General features: G+C 39.9%; 1 protein-coding gene across 4 annotated transcripts in view; it reads right to left on the bottom strand.

The window, feature by feature from the left end:
- The window catches only part of LOC141099730 (poly(rC)-binding protein 3-like), a 1,815,006-nt gene that overhangs the window by 434,764 nt on the left and 1,361,865 nt on the right, over positions 1 to 18,377 (bottom strand). The window contains exon 1 of one of the 4 annotated variants that reach the window (XM_073587734.1): positions 16,419 to 16,734. The exons of the other annotated variants lie outside the window; for them this stretch is intronic. The gene's annotated coding sequence lies outside the window, so the exon portion shown is untranslated. Of the gene's footprint in view, positions 1 to 16,418; positions 16,735 to 18,377 lie in introns of those variants that run through there. 4 annotated transcript variants of the gene reach the window in all.

Consider the following 18,377-nt stretch of genomic DNA (forward strand, 5'->3'; position numbering starts at 1 on the left):
TACAAATGTAATCTACTATGCCACATGTGGCTGTCCGAAAATATTGGTCTCACGTCCAGGGAACTCAGAATATGGGTGCGGGATATTTGTGCGTCAAAGTCAGTGGCTGATGTTTCACTTTTGAAAACACTCCCACGCCATTTCAGGCAATTTCATAACTGTGATCCTGCTTCTATTCAAGTTAGAGGGATTGACCAAATCCATCTTGGTATTAGAGGTGGTGATTATAAAAAAAGATTGGCTCAAGTTGAAGCCAAATGGATTACAATACTGGATACTTTGACACCTAAGGGCTTAAATGAGTCTTTGTCTTTTTCTTCCTATCTGTAGGATCAATTCCGGGTGATATGTTTATTGCGAGCTGATACTGAATCTATGCTTCTGTTTCCCTTTTATTGTCCTACCCTCTATGTCCCCCATATTCCAGGGGAGTCTGTTTGGGGGTGACTTTTGTTTTTAACTTTTGATATGAATTTTATATTTTTTTTAATTTGTGACATTTTCTCCTATTCTAGTTCTAGTGGGACCCTCTCCCTTTCTTCCTTGTATGTGTGCTCTACATTTCCGCTGATTCACCTGTTTGATAGAGATCTGCATTATAAGCATATATATGTACTTCAACATTACTGTATACTTATGTGACTTTCTTTGTATGCATATGTGTGGAGATCTGTATCTTATGTATTTTCAAGCATATACATGTATTTTAATTCTTGTGTACATTTACATGACTCCCTTTACATATGCTAAGTCCTTTGTTTACAGCTCGTTAGTGATATAGTGATTGCGTGCGTGCGCTCTGCGCTCCCATGCTGCCGGCAATCGTGGGGGTGTCTCTGTGCCTTCTCCGGACGCTTGGGCACATTCACGCTTTTCCCCGCGCGCCCGTGGTAATGCATGATGCTTTCCCTGTATTGGCCGACACTTGGGATGTGCGGTGCGCTTGCGCCGCCTAGAACCACAATGATTGGCTCACCGGCCACCATGTGACTGATCACATGGGGCTTAAGAAGGTCCTGCTGATACCAGACTTGCACTTCCCTTGAGAAAGCGTGCTGTGTGACCTGCGAAACGCGCGTCGGGCCCTCTCACCCCTGGCCCAGGGTACATTTTGCCTCTGCGATCGGTAAGATATTCCCCCTCTCTTGAATGTTTGGAAAGCTTTAACTTTTTATATGCACTTGCTGTGTGGGGGTCTCTCTACCGTGGTACATGATTTTACATCATTGCGTGATACGCACTAGCTATCTATTGTGATATATTCATCACTCTGTACATCGCGCACCTGTGTGCAGTTTGGCAATTTTGTATACCTTGTGGTCTCCTGCTTTCACCCTGCGGTGTTGTCATATTTATTAAGCTTTTGTTACCTTGATGTTATTTTTAATGTACTAAATAAAGATGAAATTTCTATATTATCCACCTATTTACTCCTGTTTCTCTTGGTGTATACATCTACACCTACAAGCGATATATACCCCTGGATCAGCCCTTTTATAAATATGCATGCTCAAATCAGCAGAAAGCGCTTGTACAGTGGGTACGGAAAGTATTCAGACCCCTATAAATTTTTCATTCTTTGTTTCATTGCAGCCATTTGGTAAATTCAAAAAAGTTCATTTTTTTCTCATTAACCCCTTTCTGACATATGACTTAGTATCCCATCCAGGTGACTCGGGCCCGTATGACCGTGGATGGGTTAGTACATCATCGCGATCATCTGTGCTCACGGGGGCAACGCCGCTGATCGTGGCTGGATGTCAGCTGATTATCACAGATGACACCTGGCACTATGTGCGAGAAGCAGTCAGAGACTGCTCCTGGCACTTTAACCACCGTCACACTGCGATGAAACATGATCGCAGCGTTCCGGTGGCATAGGGAAGCATCGCACAGGGAGGGGGCTCTCTGCGTGCTTCCCTGAGACCCTCAGAACAACGCAATGTGATCGTGTTGTTCTGAGGGCCTCCTTGTTGCAGGACCCCGGATCCAAGATGGCGTGGGGTCTCTCCAGGTCCTGCAGGGAGGTGGCTTGTCAGTGACTGCTGAGAGCAGGTGCTGAGAAGACTCCTGCACTGCATGTCAGATCGCTGATCTGACACAGTGCTCTGCAAAGTGTCAGATCAGTGATCTGATATAATACAGTGATGTCCAACTCTGGGACAAAGTAAAAAAGTGAAAAAAAAACATGTGTAAAAATATTTTTTAAAATTCCTAAATAAAGAAAAAAAAAATATTTCCCAATAAATACATTTGTTTATGTAAAAAAACAAAAACAATAAAGGTACACATGTTTAGTATCGCCGCGTCCAAAACGACCCGTCCTATAAAACTGTCCCTCTTGTTATCCCCTTTAGTGATCCCCTTAAAAAAAAAGAAAAGAAGGCAAAAAAATGCTTTATCATCATACTGCCAAACAAAAAGTGGAATAAAACGCGATCAAAAAGACGGATATAAACAAGCATGGTACCACTGAAAACATCATCTTGTCCCGCAAAAAACGAGCCATGATACAGCATCATCAGCTAAAAAAATAAAGAAGTTATAGCTCACAGACGAAAGCTATGCAAAAATAATTATTTTTTATATAAAATTGTTTTTACTGTATAAAAGCACCAAAATATAAAAAAATTATATAAATGAGGTATCACTGTAATCGTACTAATCCGAAGAATAAAACTGCTTTATCAATTTTACCACACGCGGAACAGTATAAACGCCCCCCCAAAATAAATTCATGAATTGCTGGTTTTTGTTCATTCTGCCTCCCAAAAATTGTAATAAAAAGTGATCAAAAAATGTCATGTGCCAAAAAGTGGTGCCAATAAAAACGTCAACTTGTCCCGCAAAAAATAAGACCTCACATGACTCTGTGGGCCAAAATATGGAAAAATTATAGCTCTCAAAATGAGGTGATGCAAAAACTATTTTTTGCAATAAAAAGTGTCTTTTAGCGTGTGACAGCTGCCAAAGATAAAAACCCGCTGTAAATAGTAAATCAAACCCCCTTTATCACCCTCTTAGTTAGGGAAAAATAATAAAATATATTTATTTCCATTTTCCCATTAGGGTTAGGGTTAGGGTTGGGATTAGGGTTAGGGGTGTTAGGGTTAGGTTTGTGGTTAAGGTTATGGTTAGGGTTGAGATTAGGGTTAGGGGTGTGTTGGGGTTAGGGTTGGAGTTAGAATTGGGGAGTTTCCACTGTTTAGGCACATCAGGAGCTCTCCAAACGCAACATGGTGTCTGATCTCAATTCCAGCCAATTCTGCGTTGAAAAAGTCAAACGGTGCTCTTTCCCTTCTGAGCTCTGCCATGCGCCAAAACAGTGGTTTACCCCCACATATGGGGTATCAGCATACTCAGGATAAATTGCAGAATAACTCTTGGTGTCCAATTTCTTCTGTTACTCTTGTGAAAATAAAAAATTGGGGGTGAAAAGATCATTTTTTGTGGAAACAAAATGATTTTTCTTTTTTATTGCTCTGCATTATAAACTTTTGTGAAGCACTTGGGGGTTCAATGTTCTCCCCACACATCTAGATAAGTTCCTTGGGGGTCTAGTTTCCAAAATGGGGTCACTTGTGGGGGTTTCCACTGTTTAGGCACTTGAGGGGCTCTCCAAAGGCGACATGGAGTCTGATCTCAATTCCAACCAATTTTGTGTTGAAAAAGTCAAATGGTGCTCCTTCCTGTTAGGAATGGCAGAACGCACTAAATAAATAAATAATAAAGTGCATTCGCCGCTTGGGGTCCACCGTGCAGAAGGTGTTAACACTGCTGCTAATTAATGGCAGACATGCTATATGGCGGTATAATGCGCACGGGTTCAACGTCACCCGATGTGCGCAGAGCGGACTCTGTTAACTCACAGAGGCGCTGTAACATAAACATAAACACCGAGCCTGTTAGACTCACAGGTCTCAGCGAAATTGCACGCACGGTATCAGGTCACAGGACATGGGTCCAAGACAGGGGACGGAGTGCATCTAGACCTACCGTGCGTGCGGCGTCGCTACTGCGGACGCCGGTAAGTGCTGCTGAATGCAGCGCAGCAGCAGACACAGCCGCTATGCAATAGTGCCGTGAGAGACGAGACCCCACCGGATGCTAGTGTAGAGGTGCGGTGTGCACAGTGGCCTATGGCTTGCCACTGACTGGCGCTGACTCTTTCTATAGTTCCCTATCCACATGCGTAATATCAGAGGGAGGGGAATCTTAATAAGTCAGTCACCAGAATCATACATCCATCACCATTCACACATCTAGCAAGAAGAGTCTATACTAGCACATGGCCGAGCGGCCATGCGGGCCTTTTAATGCTTAATGCTGTGCACTGCCGGGACCTTCCAGATCTCTGAGATAGACCAATCAGATCTGCAGAAGGACCTGAGCACGTGACTCCCGACTTCCAATGGGAGATCGTCTCGTGAGCATGCTCAGTGAAGCGGCAGAGGAACTTAGCCTCAGGAATGACTTGCTGCAGAGCAGCATATGAGGCTCTGGATTCCTCTTGTGTAGCTGCAGGAATCCGGCGCCTAACACTTCCCTTCTGAGCTCTGCCATGTGCCTAAACAGTGGTTTAACCCCACATATGGAGTATCAGCATACTCAGGACAAATTGTACAATAACATTTGGGGTCGAATTTCTCCTATTACCCTTGGGGAAAGTAAAAAAAAATTGGACCTGAAATAATTTTTTTTGCGAAAAAAAGTTAAATGTTCATTTTTTTTTAAACATTCCAAAAATTCCTGGAAGCACCTGAAGGTTTAATAAACTTCTTGAATGTGGTTTTGAGCACCTTTAGGGGTGCAGTTTTAAGAATGGTGTCACTATTGGGTATTTTCTATCATACAGACCTCTCAAAGTGACTTCAAATGTGATGTGGTACCTAAAAAAATGGTGTTGTAAAAATGAGAAATCGCTGGTCAACTTTTAACCCTTATAACTTCCTAACAAAAAAAAATATTGGTTCCAAAATTGTGCTGGTGTAAAGTAAACATGTGGCAAATGTTACTTTTTAAGTATTTTATGTGACATATCTCTGTGATTTAAAGGGCATGAAAATTCAAAGTTGGAAAATTGCGAAATTTTCTAAATTTTCACCAAATTTCCATTTTTTTCACAAATAAACGCAAATCATATTAAAGAAATTTTACCACTATCATGAAGTACAATATGTCACGAGAAAATAGTGTCAGAATCAAGGGGATCCATGGAGTGTTCCAAAGTTATTACCTCATAAAGGGACAGTGGTCAGAATTGTAAAAATTGGCCCGGTCATTAAAGTGCAAACCACTCTTGGGGGTAAAGGAGTTAATGTACACTCTGCACCCCATCTTTATTGAAAAAGAACAGAAATGTAGACATTTTTGCAAATTTATTAAAAAAGAAAAACTGAAATATCACATGGTCATAAGTATTCAGACCCTTTGCTCAGACACTCATGTTTAAGTCACATGCTGTCCATTTCCTTGTGATCCTCCTTGAGATGGTTCTACTCCTTCATTGGAGTCCAGCTGTGTTTAACTAAACTGATAGGACTTGATTTGTATAAGCACACACCTGTCTTTATAAGACCTCACAGCTCACAGTGCATGTCAGACCAAATGAGAATCATGAGGTCAAAGTAAATGGCCAAGGAGCTCAGAGACAGAATTGTGGCAAGGCACAGATCTGGCCAAGGTTACAAAAGAATTTCTGCAGTACTCAAGGTTCCTAAGAGCACAGTGGCCTCCATATTATTTAAATGGAAAAAGTTTGGAACCACCAGAAGTCTTCCTAGACCTGGCCATCCTGCCAAACTGAGCAATCGTGGGAGAAGAGCCTTGGTGAGAGAGGTAAAGAAAAACCTCAAGATCACTGTGGCTGAGCTCGACAGATACAGTAGGGAGATGGGAGAAAGTTCCACAAAGTCAAATTTCACTGTCGCCCTCCACCAGTCAGGCCTTTATGGCAGAGTGGCCCGACGAAATCCTCTCCTCATTGCAAGACATATGAAAGCCCGCATAGAGTTTTCTAAAAACCACATAAAGGACTCCCAGACAATGAAAAATAAGATTCTTTGGTCTGATGAGACGAATATAGACCTTTTTAGAGATAATTCTAAGTGGTATGTATGAAGAAAACCAGGCACTGCTCATCACCTGCCCAATACAATCCCAACAGTGAAAAACGGTGGTGGCAGCATCATGCTATGGGGGTGTTTTTCCGCTGCAGGGACAGGATGACTGGTTGCCATTGAAGGAAACATGAATTTGGCCAATCACAGAGATATTCTTGATGAAAGCCTCTTCCAGAGTGCTCTGGACCTCAGACTTGGCCGAAGGTTCACCTTCCAACAAGACAATGACCCTAAGCACACAGTTAAAATAACAAAGGAGTGGCTTCAGAACAATTCTGTGACTATTGTTGACTGGCGCAGACAGAGCCCTGACCTAAACCCAATTGAGCATCTCTGGAGAGATCCACCAATGTTCACCAACCAACCTGATGGAACTGGAGAGGCAGATGATCCCCAAATCCAGGTGTGAAAAACTTGTTGCATCATTCCCAAGAAGACTCATGGCTGTACTAGCTCAAAAGAGTGCTTCTACGCAATACTGAGCAAAGGATCTAAATACTTATGACCATGTGATATTTCAGTTTTTAATAAATTTGCAAAAATTTCTACATTTCTGCTTTTTTCAGTCAAAATGGGGTGCAGAGTGTACATTAATGAGAAAAAAATGAACTTTTTTGAATTTACCAAATGGCTGCAATTAAATAAAGAGTGAAAAATTTAAAGGGGTCTGAATATTTTCCGTACGCACTGTATATTGCTAAAGAGACATTTATAAACTCAAATTAGAAATTCTATTAATAAATCCATATTAATATAGCCGTTATAAAGAAAGGGTGTTGTAGAAAAGTAACATACCCAATCCGTGTCCCTGTTTCCTTGAGAGTAGTCATTCATGGCAGTCCGGCTATCCCCATATATATTGGACTTAGCCTTTGTATAGCAAGCTTTACGCTCATAAACATTTAGACTAACTACCACCTATTCTTCTACTGCTATGAGTAACCTCAAAAATATGTTATTACCTTACCGTAACATAAGGGAAAACTATTCCTGTGTGCAAGGATCAAATTCTGTGGCAGACTACAGGTTTGTTATCCTGTAAAGAATAAATACTGCAAAGTCTTGGGTGTCATTTACATAGAGAACGAAACCCATCAGGGATCCTGCATAAGCCCTACATGCAGGACCACATTATTATAATATACTCTACTAAAACCAAATGCCTCCATAAAAAGGCACCCTAGCATACCACGATGAATACTGGTGGCAAAAGGCGATACAGAGTTTGGGATCTATGATCTTCTATGAATGCAGCACTATTACTCATAGGACAGTATGGACGAGCCCTGATATGGTCGGGTGTGCAAGCTGTTTCTTAAACTTAGTTTTATCGTGAAAAAAAATGTATGACTTTCCTTAACATTTTACAATGGAGAACAATTGAAAAAAATACTACATCTCAAGAATGCTACATTTGAGGAAAAAAAAACAGTAGAAAGCACCAAAATGTAAAATAAATGCAGCAAAAACACACTTTGTTCATATCTTCCTAACACAGCCATCATTTTACCCCACAAAAAATATACACTAAAGGCACCAGAAAATAATCACTAATGCTATTTAATGAATTTATGGCTACTTCACATGATTAGTTTGTATTTCCGAAATAGTCCAAGAGATTTTACTACATATAAATGTAAATAGTATTGCTAGGTTCAGATGTTCTCCAGAAACAAGAGATCGATTAAGCGTAGTATCTTGAAAATAATGTGTTAGTTTCAACTAAACATTGACTAATTTTTCCTTTCGTCTGCAGAAAATAACCTTTGACATTCATTTACCCATTTCTATTACCAGATAGCGAGTAGCTGACATGTCCGGTGATATACAGTAATTATGATAAAAGCTTTATAATATAAATCAGTACATTGATCATCCACACTCAAAAACATAGTCAATATACAAGCACGATGCAAGAAAACTGCATTGAATAAAAGGATAAAATCATATTTCTCTTTGTTTTGTCTAAAACTACAGTAGTCTCAAAAAATAGTTGGTGCAATGTCTTTGTCTGAATAAAGTGCTGCCATACCCAAGATAAAGACACTTTGAGTCAAGCAATTAAATAGCTAAATAAATGAATCAGCAGAGCAGAAGTGGCAAATTTAATTACTGCTTAGCACTAGGAAGGGGAACTAATTATGGGGTTCATGAACCACATGTCACTTGTCTCCCAAACCATGTGTTTTGATTATTCTGGATCAGGCGCTATAATGTAGCAACAACTAGCAGCAGACATTAAGAACTATTCAGGCAAGAAGGGAACCAGGCCCATTGGTAAAGTTTAATGATATATGGATTTTTGGTCAAATGAATGACATTTGACCAAATATACAACTAAATATTATAGTAACAAGTTTGATTTATGTATAACTGTGGTAAGTTGTGTAGAAAAAAGTAGATATTCTAACATGTAAACTATATGAATGTAACAGCCTCATGAAATATTAGACTAATTCACTCCAATAAATTTGCCATGTCTTCTCAGAATTTACACATAATCATGTATGTCAGGACCTTACAAAGAATAATATTACAATTCATTGGTGCTAATTAAAAGAGCAAGGCTGTAACAACTTCCTATTCATTTTCATATGAAAGAGAGCAGATGTCACCCTTAATGCATGATGTCCAATTGTATGCTCATTGCCAAAGAAAGTGAGAATAGTCAAAAATATATTTCAACTACATAAGCGAAAACAGAGTTAAAAACAATAAGGTTGGCCCTCTCAAAAATAATCTGGCTGAACTGGTGGAAGAGTATGATGGAAAGGCAAATCTAATGTCTCTTCTATAGTATTTACACAGGACAATCCAATGAAAAATGACATACAGTGGGGAAAAAAGTATTTAGTCAGCCACCAATTGTGCAAGTTCTCCCACTTGAAAAGAGAGGCCTGTAATTAACATCATAGGTAGACCACAACTATGAGAGTCAAAATGAGAAAACAAATCCAGAAAATCACCTTGTGCGATTTGGCAAGATTTATTTTGCAAATTATGGTGGAAAATAAGTATTTGGTCATTAACAAAAGTTCATCTCAATATTTTGTTATATATCATTTGTTGGCAATGACAGAGGTCAAACGTTTTCTGTAGGTCTTCACAAGGTTGGCACACACTGTTGGTGTTGGCCCTTTCCTCTAGAGCAGTGATGATTGGGGCCTGTCGCTGAGCAACATGGACTTTCAAATCCTTCCAAAGGTTTTCTATGGGGTTGAGATCTGGAGACTGGCTAGGGCACTCCAGGACCTTCATATGCTTCTTACGAAGTCACTCCTTTGTTGCCTTGGCGGTGTGCTTGGGATCATTATCATGGTGGCTGACTAAATAATTTTTTTCACAACTGTATTTAAGGATACCACAAAATTCTCCATTAAATGTTTTTTGCCTAACCCATGAAGAAATGTGGCACCGCCTCAAAAACACTAAAATAAGCAAAATCAACAAATCTGAATGGCAAACAGCCCAGAGTACTACAGGAATTGAGTGATCATTATTTAAAAAATGCAAGTATCCTGTAATATTATTGTCTGTACTACAAGACAGGGTGCATAGCAAATGTGGTGCAAAAAAGGGGTCAAAAACTGAGCCTGGAAATTATAGGTAGGTAAGTTTAACCAATATGATGGGCAAAATAAATGAGGGTTTTCTAAGAGCTGCTATCCTGGAGTGTCTCAATGAAAAAAATCACATCCCAACATTAAAATGGATTCATCATGTATTGGTCTCTATCTGGTCTTTTCAAAGGCAGTTGATACAGTGCCACATAAAAGGTTGGTACATAAAATGAGAGTTATGGAACCCAGAGGTTAAATTGTGTAATTGGATTAATGACTTGCTCAGTGATAGGGAACAAATAATGATAACCGAATGCACAATGAATGTGCCAGAATTAACAGTGAAGCATGTGAAGTACCACATGGGTCAGTATTGGGCCTTTTTCTTTTTAATACATTTCTTGATAAAATTTCAATACGTACAGTGAATACTAAGCTCTGCACCAAGAAGAATAATTTAATGTTACAGAGAGATGTGAGAAATTTTGAGGATTTTGCTGTGAAATGGAAATATAAGTTAATGGGAATCTGTCACCAGGTTTTTGCTTTTTGAGAGCGCAATTATGTAGGAGCAGAGCCCTTGAAAACAGTGATGTGTCACTTACTGGGCTGTGTTAAGATGTTTCAATGCAATCAGGGTTTTATCGCAAGGAGAAAATCACTCCAGGACAAAGCCAGGACAACTGTCCTTCAGTAGCCTAGTCCAACCATGCCCTCAGTACTGATTAACATCTCTCTGTCACTAAACAATATGTACACAGAAAGCTGTGTAGTGCCCAGGGTTATACACAGCTCAAAATCTGAGCTCTGCAGAGAAAACTGACTATCGTAACGGTTTCATCCAGTCAACCAAGCAATACATCTCTGGAATCAAGGTCTCTGTCCCTACCTCATGCTGCTGTCAGGTTTCATAGCAAAAACCTGCTGTCAGATTCCCTGTAATTGCAGATAAAAGTAATGTCATACATTTGGGCCAAGGAAACAGTATGAACAATTTTGTGCTAAATAGGCAAAACACTGGGTAAAACAGTCAGTGAAATAAAATTGGGCATATAGGGGGGACAGAAAACCCAATTTTAGTGACCAGTGTCAGGCAGCTGCTGCCAAAGCAAATAAAGTAATGTGATGCATTAAAAGAGGCATAGATGCTCATGAGGAGAACATAGTTTTGCCTCTATACAAGTCATTAATGCAACCACATAATTTTGGTCCCCAGTGTATAAGAAGGACGTAGCTGAACTAGAGTGGGTGCCGAGGAGAGAAACCAAGGTTATTAAGGCAATGGGTAAACTTAAATACCAAGATAGGAGAATAAACTTAGGGTGCTCCAGGTTTGAAAAGTGTGATTGTATTCTTATGTTCAAATATGTAAATGATCTTTCTAATAATCTGGTGAAACCTATGGCCAGAATGATAAGGGGGCATTCTCTATGTCTAGAGGAAAGAAGGTTTAATCATAATCACAGACACTGATTCTTTACTGTGCAAGCAATGAGATTATGGAACTCTCTGCCATATCAAATTGTAAGGGACAACTGTATGTCTTTATTAACACCTTCCAACTGCGCCATTTTCCATGTTTTGCGCTTTCGTTTTTTCTTCCTCTTCTTCCAAGAGCCATAACTTTTTGTTTTTCCATCAATATAGCCGTGTGAGGTATTTTGTGAGAAGAGTTGTACTTTTGAATGACACTAACCATTTTATCATGTGAACTACTGGAAAATGGGAAAAAAAATTCAGAGTGCAGCAAAAAGGTGATAAAAGGTTAATTCTGCAATAGTCTTTTGGGGTTTTATTTACAACATTCAGTATATAAAATAAAATGAACTGTAAATATAATTCTCTGAGTCAGTATGATTACAAAGATACAAAAATACCAGACATGCATTTTTTTTTTATTTAAATAGTGAAAAAAATCTTTGTATGTGTGCCTATTTACACAAAATTGTAATATTTTCAATGTTTGGGTAATGGAGCCATGTGAAGATTTGTTTTTTGCACCCTAAACTTACATTTTTATTGGCATAATTTTGTGGCAGATGCAATGTTTTAATCGCCTTCTAGTGTTTTTATTTTTTTCCTCGTTACACCATTTACCGATCACCCTCATGGCAACCCATCGACGGGTATACCAAATGTTGGCTATAGTAGCGTGCCCCATGGAACACGCGCTGTAAATGCCACTGTCACAGATTGACAGCGGCATTAAACAGGTTAACAGCCTTAGGTGTAGCTCTGCTCCACTCATGGCTGTTAGAGGTAGATTATGGCTGAATTACTCCGTTTCTGAGTCCACACTAAAATCAGGGAGCCGGCATATCACACTCCAGTATGTCATATTTTGGTAAGGAATTAATAAATAAAACATTACAGCCTATGGATATTAGACCCTATGATGGGAGGTTGATCCAAGGAACTAGTCTGATTGCCATATTTGGACCCAGGAAGTATTTTTTTCTCCTAAATAGGAGTAATTAGCTTCTGCCTCATTAGGGGCTTTACCTCCCTCCTGATCAACATGCTAGGTAATAAGCTGAGCACTTGTGTTTTCTGTCAACCTTGAATCTACGAAACTATGTGAGCAAATTTAATTAACAACATGATTACCTTTAATATTCTGGTTTACCTTTACACATTCTCCAAATATAATCTAGGTAAGTTATGTGAGATGTTTTAGCTTTTGGTTGGATTTAAGTTAGGAAGTCTTTAAATGATGTGGTATATTTCCCTTAATCTAGTTTTCACACTTGCCCTTATTGAATCAATAGTGAAGTCAATGAGAATAAATTTACTTTGTGAAGGATGAAAAAAATAATGAGATGAAGATGCAAGGGAAAAGCTAAAACCCTTAGCTGGTAACCACCACTGCCTTGGACATAACAATTCATGTATTATACATGGAATACAACACTGATATATCTACATATTGCACAGCAATTGAGGAGCTATATGGCCATGACATCTCAAAGCCGAAGAAATAGGAATCCCAAGACTATACTCTGTATCCATATATGCTTTGAGAGTTTATATAAAGAGGACTTGTCACCAGGTTAGAAGTGGCCAGTTTTTGCCTTTCATTCCCAGTACTCCCCTATGTATTCTGCTTGTTTTTTTATTTTAAATCTGCCATACCTCTTCAGAGATAAGTGCCACTTTTTATAATGTTATTCCAGAGGTTATGGCTCACAGTTTAACAATCCAGATCAGCCTATATACCTATCCTCAGAAAATCCTGAGAGAAACACCTCCTTGATTAAGACCATAATAGTTAGCACTATTACAAAGGCCCATACACTACCGTTCAAAAGTTTAGGGTCACTTAGAAATTTCCTTATTTTTGAAAGAAAAGCACAGTTTTTTCCAATGAAGCTAACATTAAATGATTCAGAAATACACTCTATACATTGTTAATGTGGTAAATGACTCTATTAGCTGCAAACGTCTGGTTTGTAATGCTATATGTTCATAGGTGTACAGAGGCCCATTTCCAACAACCATCACTCCAGTGTGCATATGGTACTTTGTGTTTGCTAACTGTGTAAGAAGACTAATGGATGGTTAGAATACCCTTGAAAACCCTTGTGCAATATGTTAGCACAGCTGAAAACAGTTTGGCTGATTAGAGAAACATGACCTTCCTTTGAGCTAGTTGAGAATCTGGAGCATTACATTTGTTGGTTCCATTAAACTCTCAAAATGGCCAGAAAAAAAGAACTTTCATGTGAAACTCGACAGTCTATTCTTGTTCTTAGAAATGAAGGCTATTCCATGTGAGAAATTGCCAAGAAACTGAAGATTTCCTACAACAATGTGTACTACTCCCTTCAGAGGAGAGCACAAACAGGCTCTAAGCAGAGTAGAAAGAGAAGTGGGAGGCCCTGCTGCACAACTGAGCAACAAGACAAGTACATTAGAGTCTGTAGTTTGAGAAATCGATGCCTCACAGGTCCTCAACTGGCAGCTTCATTACATAGTACACACCAAACGCCAGTGTCAACGTCTACAGTGAAGAGGCAACTCCGCGATGTTGGCCTTCAGGACAGCGTGGCAAAGAAAAAGCCATAAGTGAGACTGGCTAATAAAAGGAAAAGATTAATATGGGCAAAAGAACACAGACATTGGACAGAGGAAGACTGGAAAAAAGTGTTATGGACAGACGAATCCAAATTTGAGGTGTTTGGATCACACAGAAGAACATTTGTGAGATGCAGAACAACTGAAAAGATGCTGGAAGAGTGCCTGACGCCATCTGTCTAGCATGGTGGAGGTAATGTGATCGTCTGGGGTTGCTTTGGTGCTGGTAAAGTGGGAGATTTGTACAAGGCAAAAGGGATTTTGAATAATGAAGGCTATCACTCTATTTTGCAAAGCCATGCCATACCCTGTGGACAGCGCTTGATTGGAGCAAATTTCATCCTACAACAGGACAATGACCCAAAGCACACCTCCAAATTATGCAAGAACTATTTAGGGAAGAAGCAGGCAGCTTGTATTCTATCTGTAATGGAGTGGCCAGTGCAGTCACCAAATTTCAACCCCATTGACCTGTTGTGGGAGTAGCTTGACCCTATGGTACGCAAAAAGTGCCCATCAAGCCAAAGCAACTTGTGGGAGGGGCTTCTGGAAGCATGGGGTGAAATTTCTCCAGATTACCTCAGCAAATTAACTGCTAGAATGCCAAAGGTCTGCAATGCTGTGATTGCTGCAAAGGGAGTATTCTTTGACGAAAGCAAAGTTTGAAGGAGAAAATAATTATTTCACATAAAAATCTTTTTTTTCGAACCTTGTCAATGTCTGGACGAGATTTTAAATTCATTTGGCAACTCATTTGATTAATAAAAGTATTAGTTTTCATGGATAACACAGAATTGTCTGGGTGACCCCAAAATTTTGAATGGTAGTGTATATCTGGAACCATATGTCAGATTTAAAAAAACAAACTGTTTACTCATGGAAGTATTGTGAATAAAATAAGAGCAAACACTGGCCATTTTTAACCTCCTGACAAGATCTCCCTCTTTAAATGAGTTGTCTGGCCGTAGAGTACAAGTCTGCAGTCACTCTGTGTGTCTCTCTCTCTGACTACAGACTAGTGAATCCTCACATCATATGCCCTGCTCAAGTGAGGATTTTCAGTCTCCAAGAATGGATGTGTGACTGCAATGATGTGACTTGCAAACATGCGGCCACCTGCTGACTAGACTTGTATGGCCTCGCTCAATGCAAGTGTATTGAGTGAGGACGGACATGGAAGGTGTCTGAAAGTATGCAAATCTCTTACTTGTGGCCACATGACTGCCCGCTCCTGGCGTCGGAGCTGGGGAATAGAAACAGCCTGTAGTGCACATGTTCTGAGGACTCACAAGTCTGTAGTCACATAGACTGCAGACTTGTACACTAAAACAGGACCATGCCTGTAAGTTATCTATAACTTTATGTGGTAGTCCTAGTTCCTAGATCTAAAAAAGTTGTGTGAATTTGCTATTTCTTGTTGGGCAAGCTGGTAATACTTTTTGCCATTGATAATGAAAATTGTAGATATCTTTGGCAAGTATGATTAATAAAAATGCGATAAGAGAAAACGGTTTGAGCACTGCCAATACTCATTTCCCATTCACAGCCTTCAAACACATTGTCAGTGATGCTCCAAGCTGAGACCCTAAATTATATGAGACAGATTGGTTAGTAGGAATGTCCTGCCTGACAAGCTCATGTAAATGTTATGCAGCTGGAGAACAGTTAACTCATGCAAATTCAGTCTTTTGTTGTTTTGTGTTATTAATCATAGAAAATTATGGGAATAAACTATTTTAGTAACAGATGCTAAAATCCATGCACTTAGCTCAGTTTGGTTTACAATGGATTACAGACCAGATATGGTTACGTACCATGGATCAATGGATTTCAAAGGGAACCTGCCAAGAATTCACGCTATCACATGACAGGTTCCCGTTAAACATTGCACAGGATGATAAACATGATGCAGTTTTTCACATATTGTTCCTCCCCCACTGCAATCATAGGAGCTGCTGAGTCAGACAAGATCACCTTTCCATGTGAGGAAAGGCAATATATAGACAATTTGTCAACTCTTATGCAAAATATTTTCCTGTCCACCATGGATTTTAAAATAAATAAAATTCACCTAGATATCCTAAGAAATGAAAACATTTTTACTTATTTCTGAAGTTTACAAAATCTTCTAATTGCCTCAAAGGCATTTTTGTTTTTAAGAGCAGATACATTTCCTATATCTCACATTACTACCACCACTAGCTAAACATCCAAACAGAAGCCTAATATCTGGAGCCCTGAACTTTCTCCAGCTCCTACTTTCTGCATGCCAATATGGCTCACAAGCACATAAGTGTCCTTCAGAGTTTGTTTAATACGATCTGAAATTAACATAAGATAGAGGCAATGAAATGACTGATAATTTTACCCTTTCCAGTGCCTTTATTCCATACCATACTTCTCAGCCTTAAGATGAGATATGTGTGGGTGGAAACAGCACAGTCTTCTTCAATACACCATATAGTCTTACACAAATTTCTGAAAAGTTTACATAAATTTGAACACGTAAAAAAGACATGATTTGATAGTCTGAATATTTCTGAAATATCCGACATAGGGCAAACACAATCCCTTCACCTACTCTTTCTGGAATCAATTATTACACATCCTGTATTTCTGGCAGAAAACCTTTAGCCACAAGCCATATATATTATCGCATTACCTGAAGTTCAGCTGAGTCTTGATTCTGTGGGATCAGAAAAGAATCTGTGTCCTGGTATATAGAGTCATCACCACAAAGCTGTCCATCTCCTTTGGGATGATCTCGCAAATATGATATTGGGTTATTTCAGACAATCTCCCCAAAAGAATGAATGCCGCTGTTTATGCTTTCATGAAATAGCTCATTCTCATGGCATTCATTTATATGCACACACTGCTCCTTCCCTGATCACCAGATAAAATAAAAGGAGCCTGTGGAACATGGATGGGAAAGAATCAGCCCACTTGTGTCTCGTGAAATGCAAAATCTACAATTACAATTCATTCCTCCAGGCAGAGGAGCAAGTCTGTAACACCCTAAACATTCAGCGACATGAACTGCACAATGCAATTACAGTTTAATACTGAGCAGCAAGTCACCCCCACAGATTGGTCATGTTATCCTGCTCAAAGTGGGTGTCACGTAAATTGCAAGGGAGATAGATATGCTTGTATCCATCTAATTTACCTGCATTGTCCTCCAGGGACCCATACTATTAAACATCTGCTACTTACAGGTCAAGAGTGCTAACTTCATTAGATTACTTTCTCCTCCATCCTTCCAGCCTCTCTAGAAGAAGGCAGACATGGGGGTCTGTGACACACAAAGGCAGAAGGCCTCCCTCATCACAGGCCGGCAGAATGAACAACTGTGTTGTTACCAAACGCAAATGGATATTGGTGATGTTTGTTAGGGGAGCGCTCTAGTTAAATGAAAACAAGGCATTCATCCTTTGTGCTGAGCTGATGCCAAAATTCTGCTCACCGGCAGCATGACACATACATATTTATATCAGGGGAACCATTCCTCTTGTCCAGAAGTAGGCCTCGGTTTCTTATCTTAGCATTTCGTTTTACATATTCTTGGACATTGTGTGCACATCTCTTATCTGCCGCACTATCATGTTGCACCAACCATGCAATACAAAGTGACTAGAGTTGAGCGACTTTTGGTTTTTTAGGGTCGCGTTTCGTTTCGTGAAACCCGACTTTTCCAAAAGTCGGGTCGAGCAAGATCGTCCGATTATAGGGAAAAGTCGGGGTTGTCCCGAAACACGAAACCCAATGTAAGTCAATGGGGAATAAAAGTCGGCAGTGAGAGGAGGACAGGAAACACACCTACAGTGCCCATTTGAATGCCAAAAGCATCAATTCTTCTTACTTAAGCTTGTCAACCTTAATTAACTTCATAATATAAGTTACGCACTGAAAAATGGGGGTTATTTGGCTAAAGTTGTGGGGGGGGGAGGGCTGGCTGCAGGTTTTCATGTGCCCTGGGCGAAAGAGCGCCCCTTTAACACATACCACAACTCATCATGCTCCGATACGGCAGAGAAATAGCGGTATAGTACAATGAAAAATACCTCACTTTTTACATCTCATGACGAGGCCCATCTATTTCTCCATACAGAATCATTGGTCCCATATAATGTTTGAAACAGTATATGATGAGCTCCACATAATGCTACAGTATATGTTGGTCCCCATGGATGAAGCTCCACTGTCTTATGGGCCCAAATAATGCTCCAAACATAATGGGCCCCATTTCTAATGCTCTAGTGTATAATGGGCCCTGTAAATGCTGCTCCAGTGTCTGATGTCCACCTTTGGAATGTTCCAGTGTATGGTGGGCCCCATCTATCATTCTCCAGAGTATAGTGCTCCCCAAAAATTGCTGTCCCAACATTGAAAACAATCAAATAAGTCTCCTCGCTAGGGAATCCCTGTACTTGTCTGGACAGGTGCTGTAGCTTGCTTAACAGCTCGCCAGCCATTCTCACGCCCAGTATGGATTGCACGTGATTGCACAAAGGTTAGAAAGGGTACCGTATCCCTGGATAACATGTATGGATAGCGTACACATTCAAAATATATGTCTCAGGAGGCAGGCTCAGACGGTGTCAGGCCCAGTATGGATTGC

This window comes from Dendrobates tinctorius, unplaced genomic scaffold (genome assembly GCF_039654945.1).
Source record: "Dendrobates tinctorius isolate UK_male_01 unplaced genomic scaffold, ASM3965494v1 ptg000102l, whole genome shotgun sequence".
Lineage (NCBI taxonomy): Eukaryota > Metazoa > Chordata > Amphibia > Anura > Dendrobatidae > Dendrobates > Dendrobates tinctorius.